General features: G+C 51.1%; 1 protein-coding gene across 1 annotated transcript in view; it reads right to left on the bottom strand.

Moving 5' to 3' along the window:
• NXNL2 (nucleoredoxin like 2) overlaps positions 1-16,268 on the bottom strand; it is a 211,395-nt gene that overhangs the window by 36,533 nt on the left and 158,594 nt on the right. The window lies entirely within an intron of this gene.

The raw sequence follows: 16,268 nt of genomic DNA, 5'->3' as shown, positions 1-16,268 counted from the left end.
TTTTTTTTTTCAACGTTTTTTATTTATTTTTGGGACAGAGAGAGACAGAGCATGAACGGGGGAGGGGCAGAGAGAGAGGGAGACACAGAATCGGAAACAGGCTCCAGGCTCCGAGCCATCAGCCCAGAGCCTGACGCGGGGCTCGAACTCACGGACCGCGAGATCGTGACCTGGCTGAAGTCGGACGCTTAACCGACTGCGCCACCCAGGCGCCCCCATAGTTTCTTGATAGAAGGTGTGCTGACGCCACCTTCTTACTTTCTCAATCACACAGAAGAATTCGCTTCCTGGAGATAGCATGTGGTTACGGAGCAAACAAGAGGCACTCGGGGTGGAAGAAGTCGACCCCAAGTGTCCGTATCTGGAGCCTTCCATGCAGTCACACCCTTGAGTCCTCACTTATGGTCTCCCCGCTACACTCAGAAGACCAAGGTCAGAGAGCATCTGCCCCAGACTCCCCCTGACCCCTTGTGACCTGAAGCAGAAATACAGACACTGGGGGCGGACAGGTGGGGGCGCAGGGCCCCTGGCCCACAGACGGGCATTTTCTCCCTCCACGGCCTGTGCCCTGCAGCCTTGTGCCTGCCTGGCTCCCTGGACACTGGCCTTGGGCAGTGCCCAGCAGTCCCAGGAGGTGACCGCTGCCCTGGAACCTCCTTGTGCCCACGGCAGGTCTGAGTGCATGAGGCCAGGAAGGGTCAGCCCGCTATGTGAACGTGGAGGCTCAGAGGGCCAGCGACTTTGATCGCGTGAGACCACAGCTCCAGCTTCTTAACACCAAGTCACGAACAACTGTTGTGGTGACTTCCTCACAGCCACGGGAGCAGAGGACTCTGGTCAAAAGAGCTGCACCCAAGGTCAGGACCAGCGAGCCCATCGCGTCCTACAGCTACAGCACAAAGGGAACCTATTGGCTTCGGAACTCAAGGACCCAAAGGGAGGGCTGGCTTCGGGCAACAGCTGAGCAGGTGCTCAAATGCAGGGAGCTGTGTGGGGAAGCTGGAGGGCACGTGTACTGTCTTCCTGCTGAGCCCCAATGCTCTAATCCCACCTTCCTACTTACTGGGTCAGGACTGTTCCTCAAGTTCAACATTTGATCCCCGGGATCTGTGACATAAGGAGTTCATCCAAGAGAGCTCAGTGGCATTGGGTAGACGCTGAGTGCATAGGGCCACTGACCTCTGGAGCCTGGACCACAAAGCGGGTGTATGCTCCTGCACCCTGCACGGCACACCCTTCCTCCCTGTGCACACATGAAGTCAGCTTCTCCCCTGCCCTCTGGTGATGACTCTGGCTCCCCAAGAAAACAACCTGTGGTGTGCTGGGGTCACACTCTGCACAACAGAGCTGCCAGCAAGAAAAGGTGAGCTTGCTAGAGAAGGTTCCGGAAATGATCTGATGAGGGGCCATCTTTTCAAAGCATATTCTCTTGCCACAAAAAAAAATAAATAAATAAAAGAGATGAAGTAAAACATGGTCCGCCCCTCTCCCCCGAGCTTGGTGTCCCCAGGGGAGGATTTTTGAGAAAGAACCTGTGCTCTGCAGCTGCCCCTCTGTACAGCTCTGCTCATTCTGTGCCGGGTACAAGGCTTCTCTCATGGACACATGAGCCCCACGTGGTCAGCCGGGCCTTGCCCTGAGCAAGAGGAAGTGAGAAGAGATCTAGCATCCCTCCCCTCTCAACTCAGCCTTCCTTCAAACAGAAAAATCGGAAACAGACTCTAAGCAAAAGCTTCTACAGGCTGATCGCTATTTTAAAAATACCAAGTAGGCATGTCGTAAAGGAGTCACGGGTCCAAGAACAAGGAGGAAGAGTGAGCGTGCCTCTGTTTCTGGGAGGTCGTCCAGCACAGCCCCATGGTCCCCACGAGGAAACCAGACACAGTTAAGTGTTCACGTTCTCAAAGGGCTTACTCACTGTCGGAACAGAGCCTGTCATCCGCCACCCGGTTACTGGTGGTTCTTCCCCCAAACGCTCTCTAACCGTGGAAGGGAAGATGGCACGTAAGCCGATCTGACACCAGATTCACGTTCTCAAGATAAGGTCACTGACTCTCCTGACAGTTTACAGGACCCGGCCAATCACCTCCAAGACCACTCTGTGACCGCTGCCAGCCCCACCTCCCAGTCACTGAAGAGCATCGGCCCTGCCCTGTCACCTGTCACCCGGCTCCCATGGCACATGGTCCCCTTATGTCAGCTAAATAGGGGACCTCACTCGTCCTGCTGCCCCTTAGCTGATGGGAATCGGTATAAATTTCTAATATTATATGCGTATCCCTGGAAACAGCAAACCTGTATGAAAACAAAATTATAACCACATTTCATCCTTTTATCCCAGGACAAACTATCTCAATTACTGTCACTTTTCTTTTTTTTTTTAATTTTTAAAAAATATTTGTTTATTTTTGAGAGAGAGATAGAGACAGAGTGCGAGTGGGGTAGGGGCAGAGAGAGGGAGACACAGAATCCAAAGCAGGCTCCTGGCTCCCAGCTGTCAGCGCAGAGCCCGATAGGGGGCTTGAACCCACAAAGCGTGAGATCATGATCTGAGTCAAAGTTGGATGCTTACCCGACTGAGCCACCCAGGCACCCCTCACCTATTGTCAGTTTTCCTTAGGTATATGTGATTCTGCTGAATATACTTTCTAATTTCCATTTTTAAAAAATTCAGAGCAGTTTATTATCACAGTGTAACCTAAACCATAACACGGGTATTTTTTTGTTTAAAAGACACATTTTTTTCCAAATAAAAGTACATGGAATCAATGGGCAACACCCACCATAGCCACTAGTCACACACAGCTACTTAAATTAAACAAGAAGTAAAATTAAAGATTCATTTCCTCGGTTGTTCACAGCCACATGTCACTCGTGGCCATGGCCAGCATGGGCACAGAACCATTCCCTTCACAGAAAGTTCTAGAGGGTGGCGCTGAGGAGGGACCAGCCCAGAACTCAACTTCCAGTCCAGACCTTTCTCCACCCTGAAAGGCCATCACTCTTTACGACTGTTATATATCCTTCTCTTTCACGTGGCTTTGTGGCTTTTCCTATGGTTTTACGTGTAAATAGAGGCACATCTATGTATACACATTGCTTGGTGACTTGTCTTCTTTCTTTCTTTCTTTCTTTTTTTTTTGAGTCTAGCTGACACATGATGTTACATCAGTTTCAGGTGCACAGCCTAGTGATGCAACAACTCTGCTCACCACAAGTGTAGCTGCCGTCCATCACTGACAAAATGTCCCGGACGTCATGCAATGCAAATAAATACAGATGTGCTTAATTCTTATTTCATGGTGAATAATATCGCTCTTAGGGAATCTTATTAATGTTTTAACCATGTTTCTCCTGCTGGACGTTTGGGTGGTTTTAGAAGTAACCACTCAGCCTGTTGATATAGATCCTTCTGGTTCTTTATCTGGGTTTTATCTTTTTTCTATCTACTTTGACATAATCTGTGACATGTGATTTCTCTTTTACTGTGGAAGTTACAATAAAGCTTGAAGATTATTTTACGTTATTTATGTTCTACTAAATCTTCTCTAATACTTGCCTAATTTTGATTTTACATTTAGCTCTCAAATCCAACTAAAATTTATTTTTTTTAAATGTTTGTTTATTTTTGAGAAAGAGAGAGAGAGAGCGCGTGTGAGCATGAGTGGGGGAGGGGGAGAGAGAAGAAGACATAGAATCTGAAGCAGGCTCCAGGCTCTGAGCTGTTAGCACAGAGCCTGATGTGGGGTTCTAACTCACGGACTGCGAGATCACGACCTGAGCGGAAGTCGGACGTTTAACCGACTGAGCCACCCAGGTGCCCCTCAATATTCCTTTTTAAAACTGTTGTTCCTTGTTCATACATCCCCCCTTTTAGATTTTTAGATGAATTCTAGGCTTGGACTGTCGACTTCCTTTCAAAATTTTTTGTGGCGATTTTGCTCTAATTTTCTTTTTTTATTATTTGAATTCCAGCGTAGTTAGCATACAGTGCAGTATCAGTTCCAGGTGTGTAATACAGAGGTTCAACACTTCATACAACACACGATGCTCATCACAACAGGTGCACTCCTCGATCCTCATCACGGATTCACTCTCAAATTTTCACTGTAATTAGAAACATTTTTAACTCACCCAATACAGGTAACGATACACTAGACACCTGCACGCCTGCTGTCAAGATCCAGGACACGTAAATGCTTTTACCATCACTATGGATGTGTATTTAAAAATGACATAGACTACTGCTTCAGCTGCTCTTAAAAACGCACAGTATTGACACTACACTTCACGTATCTTTCTGTCCTAAGCCTTTTCCTTGAATTACGAGGTTTTCTGCTATTTACTTTTGTTAGTATACGTAGATCTGGTCCATAACTGCTCTGTAATATTCCATTGTATGAACTGTTAAACTTAAAAATAAAACTGTTGAGGGGCACCTGGGTGGCTCAGTCAGTTAAGCGTCCAACTTCGGCTCAGGTCGTGATCTCATGGTTCATGAGTTCGAGCCCCACATCGGGTTCTGTACTGTCAGTGCAGAGCCTGCTTCAGATCATCTGTCTCTCTCCCTCTCTCTGTCTCTTTCTGCCCCTTCCACCCTCAAAAATAAATAAACATTAAAAAATAAAATAAAATAAAACCACCAATTATTTTCCCAGCAATAATGGGTTTATGCTGATTCTGATTGGGGACCAGCAAGACGAGTCCAATAAACAAAGGAGAGGAAGGTTGTTTTATGGAGAAGAAGGAGGGCATTAGGAGAGGCTGTTTGGAGTGATGTCCACTGGAGAAAAGCAAAATTTCAGGGCGATGAGGTTTCCCACTGGCTGAGTTGCTGGGATGGTCAGTTTCTTGTAGGAGATGCTGCATACTTCTCTCCATGTTGGCGTCTGTAATTGACACGGATCACAGTGTCTGTCCTGTGACTGACACTGAGCAGGGCTGCTCCCCACCCCCCAGCCTCCCCTCCTGGCATCCGGAGTCCACATTAGTGCTGTTTTCCATATTCATTGTGTTGCCCTGGGCACAGCGGGAAGCAGGGCTTCTGGCTCAGGGCCTGTGTGTCTCCTGCATGTGGTCCTGCTGGTGAGGTGCTCTCCATGGTGGTGGTGGCGGTACCCTTAGAGGAAGAGACTCACCTGCTGCCCCCGCTGCTTTCCCACCAAGCGGGGTCTGTCTGCATGGCAGTCGTGGCTGCCCACCCCTGCTCTCTGCCTCAGGGACACAGGAGGGACTCTGCTCTTGCATCAAGGGGCCCCAACAGCAGCCTCCTGGTCCCCCACGCTCCCCTCCACAGGTGGCAGTGGGGGCTCTCTTCCTGGGCTTGCAGCTACAGCCCCTGCCCCCTCCCCACCCCATCCTCCCCATCCTTCCCTGAGTCGGCTGGCACACTGTTACCTGCAGGAAGTCTTTCTGCTAGAAATGCTTCTATACGTTTCTGTTTCCTGCCCTGAACTCTGACTCCATATCTGCCTCCATCCATGTTGAAAAGTTTCTATTTATTTCCCTTGCCGCCAGAGGACTGCTCTGTGCCCATCTGATAGGCGGGAAAAAGGCGTTTCTGTGCTGTTCTGCTTTTCATCGCGATGAGCATCTTTTCATTTTTAGAGGCCATTTGGGTATTTTCCACTTCAGTACATCTAATCCTAGTTTTTGCTTATCATCTCAGGCAGGCTAATTAACCCTATTTACTATAATAAATAACCCAAATCTTCGTGGCTTCACATCAAAAAAATAAGGTTAATTTCTCTCACTGCATGTCAGACATGAATCTGGGCTGTTTCTACTGAGTGACTCAAGTGTCATGGGACCCTGTGCTTCCAGCCGTGGGGACAGAGTGTGAACATGGATCATGGCGTGGGACACTGTAGGAGCGGGGCCCGCGAAGGGCTGCCCGCACTCCACTGGCCAGAGCTGGTCACGTGACCAACCCAAGGGCAAGAGTCCCGGAGTTTGAAGGTGCATGTGGAGCTGGGTGAGTGCTAGGAGTCTCTGTGGACTCTGCCCTGCTGGTCACACACTCCCCATCCCTCCCCCCCACTCATGCATCACGTGTTCTCATATCCCTCCCAAGGGAGACCGTGTGAAAAGCCATCGTGTCCCCACATCACCTGACTCCTGGTGATGCACACCCCGCCCCATTAGGACCAGATGGAAAGTCTCTCTGTGGACTAAAGAGTCGAGTCTGCCTTCCTCCCGACAGGTCCTCTGGCAGCAGGGGGTGGGGCAGGTGCCTACGATCAACCCTTGTTCAGAAAGGGAGAGAAAGGAAGGCCCGTGGCAGCTACTGGTTAGAAACGGTGACGGATTCCCGCTGGACAGTCCCTGGGAAGCTGCCGGCCCGTGGGGTACAGATTTCTTGATGAAACTCTCCAGGAGGGGCTCCCTGGTCCACTGTTTCTGATGATAGAGCACCTGGGAGGCTCCTCCTCATCCACTTTAGGGGCCACGTATGACACGTGTGTGGGAAGAATAGGAGCTGTCATCCATGGGAAGGTGACGGCGTTCAAGGCCAGCATCTTGCTTGTGGGGCCGCTCTGCTGTTCTACTCCTGCGTGACAAACACCCCAAAGTCAGCAACTTAAAACAAAATCATTTGTTCGGCCAACGAATCTGCAGTTGGGGCAGGGCTCCAAGGTGTGGCCTGGCATGCCTCAGGCGCAGCGGGAGGACCCACGTGCCCTGTGGCTGGCAGGTTGGTGCCAAGCATCAGCTCATCCAGGGCGAGGGGCCAGCAGGCCCGGCCCCTCCCGGGTGGGCGTCTCTGGGACGTGGGGCCTCCTCTCCACATGGTGGAGTGCAAATGTCCCATGGGAGTCCTCAGAACGTGCATCACTATAGCCGTGGCCATCCCACAACAGCGGCTCCGCCATTGCCCCGAGTGTGCCCAGAGTCCTGGGGAGAGAACAGCCCCGTCCCTTGGTGGAAGGTGTGCTGGCCCCACAGGAGGAGTGAGGGATGGGAGGTGGTGGTAGGGCCGCTGTGACGATGCCACCTGGCACTGATGCCCACGTGTCGTCTGTGGGTCTCAACAGTCAACGTGGTTGCTGTCACACTGCTGTCTCTGTTCGTGTCTCTCTGGCAACGCGATTCCGCCAGAACCCTGGTCTGTTGGCTTCCATTCGGGACAAGATTCAAGTGACTATACACGGAGCTGCACCCCGAATGTGGACTCAGGTCTTCACTCCCACCTCCTGGCCGGCGTACTCCTCCCACGCTGCCGGAGGCCCCGCCGTGTGTGGCCTCTTTCTCCCCTGTCCTCGCTGAAGAAGATCTGTGGCCCTCCTGTCGGTACTCTTCAGTCCCCTCTCTCATTGCCTGTGACCAAGGAGCCCTTGGTTTTCTGTTTCCAGCCCCGGGGAGACTGGGACTGTGAAACTGTCCCTGCTACCCCGCCCGGCAAACTGCCCAGCGTCCCGAGCTCATCACAGCCTCGGAACCCCTGCCAGAGTGGCCCCCACACACCTCCTCCAGCACCTCTGCTCCCCGCTCCTCCGATGAGCCTCTGATGAGCCTCCCAACCATCACAGGCAACGGTTTTACCAAAGAGTTACCAGACCACAACGCCGGTTTCCATGTTTCTAGGCTCAGGTGTTAGTTTCCCTTCCACCCGCCGCCCAGAACCAAGACAGTGCCGCGGATTTATTTCAGGTTCCCACCTGGTGCCCACGCCATCGCTGATTTCTGAGCAGATGCTCAGCTGCCCCCGGTAACTGGGGTGAAGGCAGCCGGCTGCTCTAACAGCACAAATAGCTCGGTGGTTTAACATCACGGACACATATTTGCTCATATCCTAGTCCGAAGGGGGTCTAGTGTGGATGCTCCGAGTGGATCCAGATGCCAAAGGACCAGTCCATTTAATGCGATCTCATTTCTAGACATGGAGACACCATGTGGGTCACATGTTATGTTTCTAGACATAACGGCTCTCTTTCCAAACACATGCTTTGTACCGTTTTCCTGCTTAGTTATGCACTGGAGACAGTATTTGTTATTTCATGTTTCTACGTGGTGGTTTTAAACTCATGGAGTTTGTTTTAATGCCTGCACAGGAAATTCACATATTTTTCTATAATAAATATTATAATATTTTTAATTTTTAAATTTATTTTTTATTTTTTAAAATTGACATCCAAATTAGTTAGCATATAGTGAAATAATAATTTCAGGAGTAGATTCCTTAGTGCCCCTGATCCATTTAGCCCATCCCCCCTCCCACAACCCCTCCAGTAACCCTCTGTTTGTTCTCCATATTTATGAGTCTCTTCTGTTTTCTCCCCCTCCCTGCTTTTATATTATTTTTGTTTCCCTTCCCTTATGTTCATGTGTTTTGTCTCTTAAAGTCCTCATATGAGTGAAGTCATATAATTTTTTTCTTTCTCTGACTAATTTCACTTAGCATAATACCCTCCAGTTCCATCCACATAGTTGCAAATGGCAAGATTTCATTTTTTTGATTGCCGAGTAATACTCCATTGTATAGATATACCACATCTTCTTTATCCATTCATCCATTCAAGAGCATTTGGGCTCTTTCCATACTTTGGCTATTATCGGTAGTGCTGCTATAAACATGGGGGTGCATGTGTCCCTTCAAAACAGCACACCTGTATCCCGTGGATAAATGCCAAGTAGTGCAATTGCTGGGTTGTAGGGTAGTTCTGTTTTTAGTGTTTTGAGGAACCTCCATACTGTTTTCCAGAGTGGCTACACCAGCTTGCATTCCCACCAACAATGCAAAAGAGATCCTCTTTCTCCGCATCCTCGCCAACATCTGTTGTTGCCTGAGTTGTGAATGTTAGCCATTCTGACAGGTGTCAGGTGGTATCTCATTGTGGTTTTGATTTGTATTTCCCTGATGATGAGTGACGTGGAGCAGTTTTTCATGTGTCAGTTGGCCATCTGGATGTCTTCCTTGGAGAAGTGTCTATTCCTGTCTTTTGCCCATTTCTTCACTGGATTATTTGTTTTTTGGGTGTTGAGTTTGATAAGTTCTTTATTGATTTTGGATACTAACCCTTTATGTGTTATGTCATTTGCAAATATCTTCTCCCATTCTTTTGGTTGCCTTTTAGTTTTGCTGGTTGTTTCCTTTGCTGTTCAGAAGTTTATTTTGATGAGGTCCCAGTAGTTCATTTTTGCTTTTGTTTCCCTTGCCTCTGGAGATGTGTTGAGTAAGAAGTTGCTGCAGCCAAGATCAAAGAGGTTTTTTGCCTGCTTTCTCCTCGAGGATTTTGATGGCTTCCTGTCTTACATTGAGGTCTTTCATCCACTTTGAGTTTATTTTTGTGTATGGTGTAAGAAAGTGGTCCAGGTTCATTCTTCTGCATGTCGCTGTCCAGTTTTCCCAGCACCACTTGCTGAAGAGACTGTCTTTATTCCATTGGATATTCTTTCCTGCTTTGTCAAAGATTGGTTGCCCATACGTTTGTGGGTCCATTTCTGGGTTCTCTATTCTATTCCATTGATCTGAGTGTCTCTTCTTGTGCCAGTACCATACTGTCTTGATGATTACAGCTTTGTAGTATAACTTGAAGTCTGGGATTGTGATGCTTTCTGCTTTGGTTTTCTTTTTCAAGATCGCTTTGGCTATTCGGGGTCTTTTCTGGTTCCATACAAATTTTAGGATTATTTGTTCTAGCTCTGTGAAGAATGTTGGTGTTACTTTGATAGGGATTGCATTGAATATGTAGGTTGCTTTGGGTCGTATCAAAATTTCACTCTTTGCAGATGACAAGATACTCTATATGGAAAGCCCAAAAGAGTCCACCAAAAAACTTCTAGAATTGATTCATGAATTTAGCAAAGTTGCAGGATATAAAATCAATGCACAGAAATTGGTTGCATTCCTATACACCAACAATGAAGTGACAGAAAGAGAAATCAGGGAATTGATCCCATTTATGGTTGCACAAAAAACCATAAAATACCTAGGAATAAATCTAACCAAAGAGGTGAAAAATCTACGCACTGAAAACTATAGGAAGCTTATGAAAGAAATTGAAGAAGACACCAAAAAATGGAAAAAGATTCCATGCTCCTCGATAGGAAGAACAAATATTGTAAACATTATAATATTTTAACTTTATTTTTATTTATTTGCTGAGAGAGAGAGAGCAAGAGAGCAGGACAGGGTCAGAGAGAGAGGGAGAGAGAGAGAATCCCAAGCAGACTCCACACTGTCAGAGCAGACATGGGGCTCAAACTCATGAACCATGAGTTCAAACTCATGAACCTTGAGCCAAAATCAAGTCAAAATCAAGTCAGCTGAGCACCCGAGCCACCCAGGTGCCCCTAAAGATTGTAATTTTTATTCATGTATATTATTTCCTCTTATTACTAAAATATTTTCTAATGGTGATTTTTAATAACTGCATATGGTTCATCTGATAAATCCAACATAATTTAAGTGCTTCCCTTGATGAATGTTTATCTTGTCCTTTTTTATAGGTTACTGTTTAATCTTTGCCTGATTTCCCCTGGCCTCCCCTGGGTTTTAAGAGCTTTACGGGCTGACATAGCTCTTACTATCCTTTTCGTCTTTCTATTCAGAGCAGTTTGTTGAGGGGTGTCCCTGGCACATTCCCTAGGGTCCCTAGGGCTCCTCAGCTCTGCTCCCCTCCCCCGTTACACACACACACACACACACACACACACACACACACACCTCCCTAGTCCCTTGATGGGCAGTATTACGATTTTACAAAGAAGGTATGTGACAAACATATGGTCACATATGTTTTCCTACTTATGGTCACTTTTCACTTTTGCTGAAGACAGTCCACATGACAAAGCTGTGTTCCTCAATGGCCCGGCAGATAAATCCCTACTGGCCACGACCTCGGCGGAAGCAGCACTTTGGGAAAGGCTGGGGGTTGGGTGGTGGAAGGGGGCACCCACGGTCATTGACTGGCTCTGGTTCCGTCCGTCACAGTGCCTGGTCTGCTTCTCTGCTGCTCTGTCACCTGCATAACTCTATTCCCAACCCTTAATACAAAGGGATAACAACAAATCAATGGCATTGTAAAAAAAATTTCATCTGCTTTTAAAAGCTTAAAACTGGAGGCAAGATCAGATATTGAAGCAAAGGGGAAAAACAGCACTTTCCATCTTGCCATGTGTTGACCTGCTTTTTTAACAAGTGTGAGCTGCTTCTGTGCAAAGAGACCAGAAAGACTGCTAAATCCTGCGCTGGCACTTTGAATTAACTCACTAGGACTAAGACAACTCCACTAGGGGTGGAGAGCCGCAGGGGATGGGTGTGGACGCCACGGTCACTCACAGCCAGGGCGATGTCGTGGTGTCACAGGGGTGGGGGGCGAAGCCTTGAGAAGGAGGCAACCGAGGAACAGATGTGAGTCCGAGAGCTGGAATCCCAGAACCCTGGGAAAGGTATGGAGAGTCAAGAAGGGCACACACCTGCCCCACCCCCGTTAGCCTCAGACTAACACCTACTGAGGCTGCCAGCAGTGTTCTTCCCAAACCTTCAGTCCTCACCGGAGGACTCCAGTGTCACTCGGCATTGTCCACTTTGGAAGAGAACGTCTTCTCACCTAACTGTGCGTCATCACCTCCTGGCCATCTGCGGCTCTAGGAACTTCTTCTCCGGGAAGGCGCCTCTCCAGATCTCAGGGTGCTGCTTTGATGCATAACCCCAGTTCAGAAGTTTGTCAACAAGTGTCAGTGATGAGGAATGGGGGCTTGGAGAAGACAGAGAAGGGGCGCCTGGGGGGTTCCGTCGGTTGAGTGTCCGACTTTGGCTCAGGTCATGATTTTGTGGTCCGTGATTTCGAGCCCCGAGTTGGGCTCTGTGCTGACAGCTCAGAGCCTGGAGCCTGCTTCGGATTCTGTGTCTCCCTCTCTCTGCCCCTCGCCTGCTCACGCTCTCTCTCTCTCTCTCTCTCTCTCTCTCTCAAAATAAATGAACATTTAAAAAATTAAAAAAGAAAAAGAGAAGCTCAAGCCAGGAAATGGTCTTGCTCATGGCACAGTGGGCGCAAACATCTCCTCGTTCACCCAAGCACAGGGCCTTCGGCTCACGAGGGAAGATGGGGCTGGGGCTCGTCTGGCCTCTGAGGGGGCGCTGCTAGGTTAACAGGGGAAGAGAAATCATCCTGCTGCTGCTGTTCCATCTGGCTGGAAGCACGGCCCATGGCAACAGGCCCGAGTGTCTCCTACAAGCTGGACAGCAGGCAGGAAGGTAGTCTGGGCGTCTGTGAACACCTGTTTACCTGCCCGGAAAGCAGGGGGCTTGGTAAACCGGCAGCTATATCAAGGTGTTGAGGAACGGAGACAGAGGTTAAAAACAGGATTCAGAAATATGGCGGGTGGTCCTGCGGCTGGCTTTCCAGGGTCAACTCGCTGGCCCTCTGCCCTGGAGCATGGTAACCATGCCCACTGTCACGCACCTGCCTCACCTCCCAAGGTGGGCCGCAAGGGCACAGGGGAGGGGGTAGAGCAGGTGCCCTCGGAGTCCCTTCTTGGAGGCCGGCCAGGCGTGAGCCACCTGCGCATGGCCATGCCTGCCCGGGGGACCTCAGGAGGGCCCCTTGGGTGCCCCTCGACAACAGGCTTGCTGTCGTGATTTCAGCTGCTGGAGACTTTTCCCGTTTTGTTTCTTAGCAAAGATCCGGAGGTAAAGAGAAAGCACAGACGACCAGCTGTACGTCTGCCTTGTTTCCTCACTTGATTTCCAAGCATCTTTGTTTCTGCCTTTTCTGGGTGTAAATCCAGCTCGTCTGGGCGGGAGTCTAAGCTCCCCGAGGGCAGAGAGGACCCGGCTTCCCTCCTGGTTGCAGCAGGACCCTGGATACGACAACACTAACGAGGAGGCAGGTTGACTTGTGAATCTGTGACGTCCCCAATGGTGGACCTTTCGAGAACCCTCCCTGTGGTCATTTCCATGAACTACGTACAGGTTCCCCCAAATTCCCAGGGTGAGCAGCAGCGTGCACAGAGCACACAGGCAGTCTCATCACGAAGATGTGCTCAGTGTTACGTTGGCATTCAGAACCCAGGCTGCGTTGAGGCCGCCACTGGCCATGCGCGGCCTGCAAGACCACCACCGCTGTGCTTCAGGGCGCCAGCCTGCACGGGCCCCGGTCGTTGGGAAGTCGAGGGGCTGTGCGGTGGGCACGGCTCTGCTGTCTTGTTCTGCTGTCACTCCCAGCTTCTGAGATGGCCTTTTGCTTGGTTTCTGTCTGGGAGAGAAATCGATCCCTGTGCACAGCTGCTCTGAGGACCCCTGGTTCCTGGGAGCTGTCACAGCCTTTCTGCAGCACTTCCTCCCCGTGGGGCCCTCGTGTCTCTTGCGCCCCGACCACCTGAGCACAAACCCCAGTTTGAGGGGTTGTCATCATGCCCAACCGGAAACAGCATGGTCCAGGCCTCTTTGCAGGTGAGAGTGGCCAGATCCAAGTGCAGCCAAGGAGGCGGAGGCAGAGCTTCCCGGGCTGTCTCCCTGTGCAGCCTTTGCTCTCTGCCCTTCCCCTTCCCTCTTTCCTCCACAGAACAAGGACCCCTGCTGGTTTAGGCATCATACGCTCTCTGCCCGCATCCTGGAGCCACATCACTACCTGGACATGTATCCCTGGACCTCACGTCACTAGACAAAAACAAAATCCATAGTATAAGCAGCTGCGTTTGCGGAGTGCCTGGGGGGCTCAGTCGGTCCAGCGTCCGACTTCAGCTCAGGTCATGATCTCGCGGTTCATGGGTTCAAGCTCTGAGCTGTCAGCTCCAAGCCTGGAGCCTGCTTCAGATTCTGTGTCTCCCTCTCTCTCTGACCCTCCCCTGCTCACACTCTGTCTCTCTTTCTGTCTCAAAAAGAAATACATATTTAAAAAAAAAAAAGCCGGCTGCATTTGAGTTTGTTACTGGGATGGGAGTGGAGCCCTCAGGAGGCACAGGCTGCGGGCTGCACCAGCCCGCCCCTCTGGCACCAAGACCAGCTTCCCTCGGGGCACCCGTATGCCCTTCAGGCCTGTTCTGGAGCGAATGGACCATCACTTGCTTTGGCCGCCCGGGTAGTCCTGTCGGGCTCGGGCCTCCTGTGTCCTGTCTGTTCCCTGGCAGCTCAGGCCGGACCTACAGGCCCTATGGCTGCGTGTCTGCAGGCAGGTGTGAGGCATCCAGCTGCCTCCCTGTCCCTGCTGTGACTTCTTGGAGCGTCCCCTTTCAAGGGACAAAGCTGAAAACAGAGGTTCAAAAGTGTGAGCTGCGTGCACATCTAGTAAAATCGGCAGAGCCTCCAGCAGTCTGACTGTACTGGACGTGAGTGGCGACGTCAACGCTGCCCCCACCGCCCTTCCTCCCCCATTTTTTCTTTGGTAAACATGTCAGGCTGATCGAATCTCCCGTTTAGGAGACAAAGAAAAGAGGAATGAGGGAAATCTCTTTTGAGAGGTGGGCTGCCATCCCCTGTCCCTTAGCCATGGACCAGATGGGGACAGCACGATGGCTCCCAGACTTCACAGCCATGTGGTCACCAAAGGCAGCTGCAGACCTGGCTGGGACTTTCCACCGTCCACACCGATGTCTGTCCTCAGCCCAGCCGGCACCTGCTCATGGTTGGCCCCCCGGGGTCTCATCGGAAGAAGCCCTGGGACCCCGAATCCACCTCCCCTCCCCAGGCAGCCCCCTGCTCTGGTCCTGCCTCTGCTTCCTAGAATCCCCCTATCATCCAGAGCGGGCAGCAGGCCTTCATCCCTCGGCCATGAGGACAAGCAGGTGCTTACCCCAACATCTGAGGTCCATGGACGCTGGACCCTGCATGCCACCTGTCGATGGTAGGTCATGAGCAGCACCCCTGTGACAACAGGCACAGCATTGGGAGATGTGGAGGGTGGTGCTGCCTTGAGCAATGTCAGACCATCTGCACGTGACACCCACGTGTGCCCCTTGGCGTCGGCCACAGCCTGGACCCAGAAAAACAGTGAGTGTCACAGCTGCCTCCACCCTCTGCCGTCCCCTATCCTGTATAGCACACAGTGTCCATTGCCCTCACTTCTTTTTCCAGAGAAAACATTTTGCTGTCGTCGCTCAGCAGCCAGCAGAGCTCACGGATCTTACCAGGTGTCTGAGAGGCGCTCTGTAGCATCAGAACAAAAGAGAGTGCTAAAGTAAAGGGGATCCCCATCTGTTTGATGAGGAACCTCCCAAGACGCCAGCCTACTGCTAGCCGTCAGGACACTCCTCGGGGCTCAGGGGCCCATGCCACCATCGCCAGTCCCGAGCGGCACACGGGAGCCACCTCCTGGGGCCATGAGCCTGTCCGGGTGGGCGGTGGATGGGGGACCCTCCTCCTGGCACCCAAGTTCCCATAAAAACAACAGCCCCGGCCCCACCCTGTGAGCCCTGGGCCCCGGCAGGGCAGGCTGCTCTCCTCAGACATGGGGCCCCGCGCTCTGGGTATTGACCTCAGCAGCCAAGCACCCAGCACCCGCCTCAAGCTTATTTGCTCCTGAAGGAGAGAAGGCTGAGGTCCAGCCACCGATTTACAGGAAACACAAGGGCAGAGAGGCCCGGTAAGCAACGTCCCTGGGGCGCAAAGAAAGCAGGTTCAAACAGAGAGATTCTGGGCACAGCTAATACTGTGTGGGAGGGCGAGGGACATCCCCACCAGCGAAGGGACAGTCCTTCAGATGCCGACTCAACAAGCTGCCCAAGGACCATCGTGAGCCACCAGAAGAGACGGACTCTGACTGGATGCCAACTGGATGCCGACTGACGGGATGCTGAGGGTGTTCAGGTTGTTGGCAGTTGTAGGTGAACGGTGCTCTGGTTGTGGTTCCTAGACGGTCTCTACATTTTAGGTTTACATTGTTCTTACACACCCACACGCACACGCAGGGATGCCATCACGTTCCTCCACACGCTGATGCACATGCAGGCTCGCACACTCTCCCACACACGATCTCACACATCCACGCACACACGTATGTGCACACACAAAAACACACACACACACACACCCCTCCGCTGACCCCCAGGCCCAGCTGTGTCTCCCTGTGGTGGGACCAGAACTGCCGGGGTCAGGCCCCCCCCAGTGCCGCCTCCGGGTCCTGACTGCAGCACCAGGGCCTGTGCTCCTCCCCGCAGGGCAGCTGGGCTGCTGGTCCTAAAGGAAATTTTGAGAACAGGAAATGATGGTCCATCCGGTGAACTCGCCGGCTGGCCTTTTTGGCCGCCCCTAATCCCACTTGCGGGCTCCAGATGTGCCTCCTGGGATTTGTCTCTCTGAGCTCAGTGTTTTCTGCTCTGGGACCTGT

Source organism: Panthera uncia, chromosome D4, assembly GCF_023721935.1.
Source record: "Panthera uncia isolate 11264 chromosome D4, Puncia_PCG_1.0, whole genome shotgun sequence".
Lineage (NCBI taxonomy): Eukaryota > Metazoa > Chordata > Mammalia > Carnivora > Felidae > Panthera > Panthera uncia.
Note: the sequence above shows the minus strand (reverse complement) of the source record. Positions and strands in the feature narration are given on the sequence as shown.